We start from the raw sequence: 6826 nt of genomic DNA, 5'->3' as shown, positions 1-6826 counted from the left end.
ATTGCACCTGCTACTCCAAACAACTCAAAAAATGAACAATACCGCTCTCCCGTTCGCAAAATCGCTCAAACACAACTCAATGACAACGATTCAATGTGGGAAAAAATGGAAAAATGCCTTAAAAAACAGAGTGAGTCCATTACCGATTTTCATTCGGGAAAAATTGTAGAATCCGAGCAAAATATAAAAGATCAGCTTACACGCGACTTAAACGAGCTTAAAGAAAATATAAATGCACTAAGCAATCGAGTGACTTCTCTCGAATCGTCGCAGATAAACAATTCCTCTGAATTCGCCGCGATAAAAACGGATATAAACTCACTCAAATCATCTCTCTCACAAATAAAAACAAACTCAGCTCATACACCAGAAATAATTTCAATACGCAACGAATTACTTTCTACTAAAGATGAATTAAATGCTGTTAATCACTTATTGAATCAACAAGAAAACCATATGATCGCCTGTGATGCTTTTTTATTCGGAGTTCCGTACGTTGTCGATGAAAATTTAAGAAATATTTTCAATTTATTATATTAAACCTCCCTCACTTCGTAATATTTATCGTACACGCACAAAAAACAATACACCTAACTCAGCAATAATGATCAAATTTAATACACCGTATGACAAAAATTATTTATAAAAAATCTAATAACAAGCAACTTTCCCTGGATAACATTGGATTGTCCACTTATCGCGATGAGGGAAGAAATCAAATTTATCTACGTGAGAAAATTCTGGTTGGGTCGGTTTATAGACCAAACAATAATATAAATTTTCTGCCGCTTATGACATTACTCGAAGTTCTGACTCTATCATGTCCTGATATATTAATATGTGGCGACTTTAATAGTAATTTGCTAACCCAAAACGATCTGCTGGATAGCTTACGCTCCTTCAGTTTACACCCCGTTAACTCTATCCTACCTACTCATTTTTCTAATACAAGTTCTACTCTTTTAGACCTATTCTGGGTGAGTGATTTAAGAAAGGTTATACATTACGATCAATTATCTGCCCCAGCCTTTTCTAGACATGATTTAATCTACTTAACTTATGACTTTGACTTACAGGTCGTTACTCAAAGTTTCCAATTCAGGGATTTTCGAAATATTGATATTGAAGCGTTAGAGGTAAATGCTAGAAACATAAATTGGGATACCATCTTTAACCTGCCCTCGTCAGATCTTCAAGTCGATTTTCTCAACAAAAATGTTAAGAGGTTATATGATAACTTTGTTCAACCTTGGTTAACGTTGTATATCCGTTCCCTTATGATAAAGCGCGATCTTGCATATAAGGTTTGGGTACGATATCGACTATTAGAACTAAGGCGCACTTACTGCTCGCTACGTAACAAGGTGGTAACCGAAATAAGAAATGCCAAAAGGCGTAGTTTTTAAAATTACCTAAGCCATTCACAAGGAGGTCGAAAATTATGGGCAAGTCTGCGAAACTTTGGTTTATGCAAGAGTAAATTGTGCCTCAGCTCTGAAATAGATAAAAATATGCTGAACGAAAGATTTGTTAGTTCTTCTGTTGAAACCTCAAGTGCTTCAAATTCTCATTACCATGAAGTTGCTGGGCCTGCGTCAATAGAACCAATTGCCATCTCTGGTTTCGGTTTTTCCTCCGTCGAATCTGCCGATGTTGTTGAATCAATTCTCTCAATTAAATCAAAAGCCGTTGGCATTGACGATATACATCCATCATTTCTCAAAATTTTACTGCCTATTCTTCTACCATATTTAACCCATATTTTTAACTTCATCATCATGTCTGGTCACTATCCTATGCAATGGAAGCTAGCAAAAATCTTACCTATACCAAAGAATTCCAAAGGGATAGAGTTCAGGCCAATTGCTATTTTGTCCTTTTTGTCTAAAGTCTTTGAAAGACTCATTCAAAAACAATTAAATAATTTTCTTAATGCCAACAATCTAATTACTCCTATGCAATCTGGTTTCCGGAAGAAACATAGTTGTATCACTGCCCTAATCAATGTTATTGAAGACTTGAGGATGTCAATGGATAAAGATCATGTGTCATTTTTAGTCCTCTTAGACTTTTCGAAAGCTTTCGATTCAGTTGACCACACATTATTACGCAGTAAACTTATTAATGAATTTAATTTTTCTTCTGCGGCAGCAAACTTAATTTTTTCATACCTTACAGGTAGATCACAAGCTGTGGAAATAAATGGATCGCTATCAAATTTCCTTCCAAATTTAAATGGTGTTCCGCAAGGCTCCATTCTTGGTCCATTGTTGTTTTCAATGTACATTAATTCAATTCCAAACTCAATGAAATTTTGTTCCTTAGCTTTGTTCGCCGATGATGTGCAGCTTTACTTAAATTGTCCTCTCGGTTTAATTGAACACTACATTGAATGCTTAAATGAGGATCTTGAAAGGATTCAGAATTGGTCCACAGCAAATAGGCTTCAACTTAATCCTTTAAAGACTAAATGTATAGTTATTTCCCGAACACCTCTTGATCTGTCTTACTTTCCTCGTATTGTCATGGACCATATCCCGATAGAATTCGTTGAGACGGCCAAAAATTTAGGAATAATATTTAATCGTTTTTTAACATGGGACAACCACACTAACACCATAGTTGATAAGACTTATGGAGCCCTGCGTCCATTGTTTGCGGCCCAGCATTATACTCCCATAAAAACGCGTCTTTTACTTGCCAAAACCTTAATAATACCAATTCTTACTTATGGATGCGAAATTTTTTCTTCTTGTAGTTACCAAAGTAAACGAAAACTTACAGTTGCATTCAACAATACTGCCCGCTATATTTTTGGACTTCGAAGATATGATCACATCTCAGAAATTTCAAATCATATTCTAAACATGTCATTTGAAAACATGCTCAATTTTCGGACATTGACCTTGCTCGCTGATATCCTACTTTCACAGACACCTCGCTATCTCTTCGACAGAATACGACGAACTTTATCTGTCAGATCATTACAACTTATCAACCCACGTTACTCTTCTCTTACTTCTGAACGTCAATTTTATGTTAATAGCATTCGGCTTTGCCTGTCAAGGCAAAACTCGAAATCAAAAAATATTTGTCAAGATCGTAATTTTATACATACATATATCTAATTAGTTGAAATGAGAAGAACAACAAATGAATCATTTAACTCAAATTTGTAAATATGTATGTACATACATATATGTATATAAATTTGTGTACTATTTTATAACGATTAAAACTATTGTTTCAATTAAAATTTAATACTTTCAATTCAAATTTAATACTTTTGTAAAAAGCCCTCTGCAATGTAGTACCTTTTATATATAGTTCCATATTTTTGTTTAATACTACACTTATCACTAGATTATAAGATATCTTATCTTAATGTGTATAAGTTTTCGAAATTGAAATAAATAAATAAAGCATTAAAACTGTCATTTTTCGATTGAACACAAAACAAATGTCTTGATTTTTTCTTAAAACATTAAATTGTGTTCACCCAAAAAAATATGAGAACTCTTTATTCCAAATATAAACCTGTCATCTTCTATATTTCAGTACTTTTCAACCCCTTCCCACTTTAAGATCAATATAGAGTAAAGTAAATCAAAAAGCATTTACCCTATAAATTCCTTGTGTATTGATTTCCATTAAAATTTGACAACCTATCTTCGAAAATGACAACACAATTTTATGCCTTGTCATAAGGTGCATAAATCAAAAAGTGAAAATTCATCTAGCTTTTTACGAAAAGCTTTTCAAAAGTACACAGCTATGAGACACAGTTTCCTCCGATTACTTAACTTTCCATAGCCTACCCGCTGTTTTGTATTTTTGTACTTCCTCTTATTTTTGAATCAAGGTTTTATTTTTAGGTCTTTTAAAATTATATTGTGTGTGTTTGCTTTTTCTACATGACCTATTCTGATTTTCTAGAGAAGTTGATATTATTTTCCTAAAAAGGAAAACCTCCGGCATAGAACGGATCCAAAATAAAATGCGTCATGTTGAATCATTTGTTATAGAAAATGGGTGTTGACTTAAACATATATAAAAGCCTCCCCTTTTCATCCTGAATTTTAAAATAGAAATATTTCCCCCCTGTAAAAAATCAACATCGAATTGACATATTCTTATATTCGAAAATCAATATCAAAATATACATAAAAGAAAGGATCTACAAAATGAAACTCAAAGCAAAATATTCCAGGCTTTGTTTTTGAATAAAAAAAAACACCAACAAAAATCAAATGTTCTTGGTATAAAATTTAGACATTGGTAATTTGCATTTAAAATATGACTAAAAAGGTGTCATTTCACCATGAAATTCCATCAACATAAACAACTATAAATACATATCCTTTATATCCTTGTGAAGATGGAAAGGTGGTAAACTGTTGTCTCCCTTCTTATTCCTGTTTTGATTTCAACTTAGTTTTGCTGTCAATATACCAATTCAAGGATATCCACACATATATTTGTATTTGTCCTTGGGTGGGTATTCTTTTGTTTTGTTTTGTTCAGTTGTGCTCTGAGTACAATGTCCTTTCCCCAAAGGGTCCTTTTTTTTGTGTTTATTTAAGATAAAATCCGATCTGATGTTTCAATGAATTGATTTCAAAAATCCACCAAGCTAAATCAACCACCTGAATAGAAATCCTTTTAGGCCTTATGGTTATTTAGAAAAGAATAAATTTCATTCACATAGTAAACACATTATTTATGTTTACCTATACTTATAGAGACTCAATACCCACATCTATATATATTTCTACCTATGTTCTTGAGAAGGGTTGAATTGAAACCTGTGCAAACAATTCTTATGGGAAAATCAAAGCATCCCTATTTCTTTTGGACAGCTTCGGCCAAAATAATAGGAACAAATCTTAAGTTTTGTGGTAAATTGTTTTAATTTTTAAAGAGTAAAATTGGTATTCAAGATTTTGAAGACCACATAATGCTGTATCAAAAAACTGCTAAGTATTTTAAAATTAAATTAAAATTTGAAAAAACTTTAGTCGCCATGACCTTTCCAATTTGTTTTGGTGGCTCTTATTCATATCCGGATCCAAAATCCTAATGTTTTTGAGACATACAAATTTCTATAAGGCTTTTTAATACAACAACCAAGAAAGTCCACCATTGATCAAACAAAAGATGAGCTTTACAGAGTAATGGTTTTGGCATCCTCGGCAAACTTATCCGATTGAACAGAGTGACGATGGAGAATGCAAGCTCCGACCGATCAAGTTTTTAAATATCTTCCAAATGATTTTGATTCTGTCATTAAGAAAGCACATTATACGACAAGTCTTGGATAAAACGTCACCATGGACACCTATAACTTTGAGGCTGTTAAGGATTTTGTCTACCTAAGCACCACTAGAAACTCAGCTTACGACACCAGCGCTGAAATCAATGCTTTTTTTATTTATGATAAGCGAACAATAAGAGGGTTTTGTATACCTTTAATATGCCAAAGACACAGTGTGAGCATTAGGAAAAGAGGGAAGAGTTAGACATGAGGTGTCGGTGTACATTGATTTTGAATTCCTGAACATTGCAATGACAGGGAAAGACAGAGCGTGGCAAGGCATTCCACATTCGCGTAGTACGGCTAAAAAATGAATCTCTGTACTTTATAGTGGGCTCATTACGGTATTAAATTTTTTGAGAGGAGGAAAGCAGCCAGGTGCGTTTCACTAGAGCATAGTCCATAAGTAACGGTAAATAGGGTGAGGCAAGAAACTTTTCGTCGATGTTCAAGGGACGTAAGCAAGCTGATGATGTTATTATCACCAATCATTTTAAAAGCTCTTCTTTGAATACTGTCCAAAAGAGGTAAAAAAAGTTACTGGAGCACCAGCCCAGAGATGAGAGTTATATTCAAGTTTCGGACCTATATAGCTTTTGTAGATTGTAGCCAGATCAGACGGGGAGAAAAATTTCGCTTCACAAAAGGTGGTTGCTGGTGACAATAAGAGGATGTCGAGATTTTCAGTTTCGTTGATGCAAGTGAAACTCATGGATAGTGGCAAAGAGGGAATATCTCGCCTTAACAATGTAAGACAGCATTGGGTTTTCGAAGCATTAAATTCCACTCGGTTTTTAATCACCATTGAATATGAAAAACTAAGAGTACTATCGTCAGCGAAACAATGTATTGGATTAAATGTTGCAAACAGAAGATCATTAATAAAAATGAGAAAGAGTGTTGGAGATAGAACAGAGCTCTGGGGCACACTAGCATTTATTTTGTGGTTTTCAGATTCGAATCCATTCAAAGCAACTTGTATTGAACGATTCGAAGGGTAATAACCAATCCAATGAAGCAGGGATTCATGAAAACCGAAAGCACGCATTTTCGATAAGAGAGCCTGATGCCGAACCCTATCAAATGCTTATGAAATAGCAAGTGCAATCATCTTACTTTCTCCAAAACGTTGTAAAGATTTGTTAATACGAAAGCCGTATTGCCGGTTATTAAGAAGATTTCGATCTCTAAGATATTTCTTGAGCTGATAATTAATCAGCGTTTACATGACCTTGGAAAGAAGGGACTTTAGTGCTATTGGTCGATAATTTGTGGGAGAAGAAAATTCGCCTTTTTTGGAATTGGCTGAACAAATGCAGTTTTGCAATTACTCGGAACGAACCCAGAAGAATAGGATAGATGGAAAAGCTTACGCAGTGTTTTGCTATCGTGGAAGAATGCTTCTTCAGAATAATAGTGGGGATAACATGCGAACTAGTGGATTTATGAATGTGGAGATCCTTAAAAACTCCCGCTTCAGTACGAGTATGAAAAAATATTGGTAACATAGAA

Source organism: Eupeodes corollae, chromosome 2 (genome assembly GCF_945859685.1).
Source record: "Eupeodes corollae chromosome 2, idEupCoro1.1, whole genome shotgun sequence".
In the NCBI taxonomy this organism is placed as follows: domain Eukaryota; kingdom Metazoa; phylum Arthropoda; class Insecta; order Diptera; family Syrphidae; genus Eupeodes; species Eupeodes corollae.
This window is presented reverse-complemented; position numbering follows the sequence as displayed.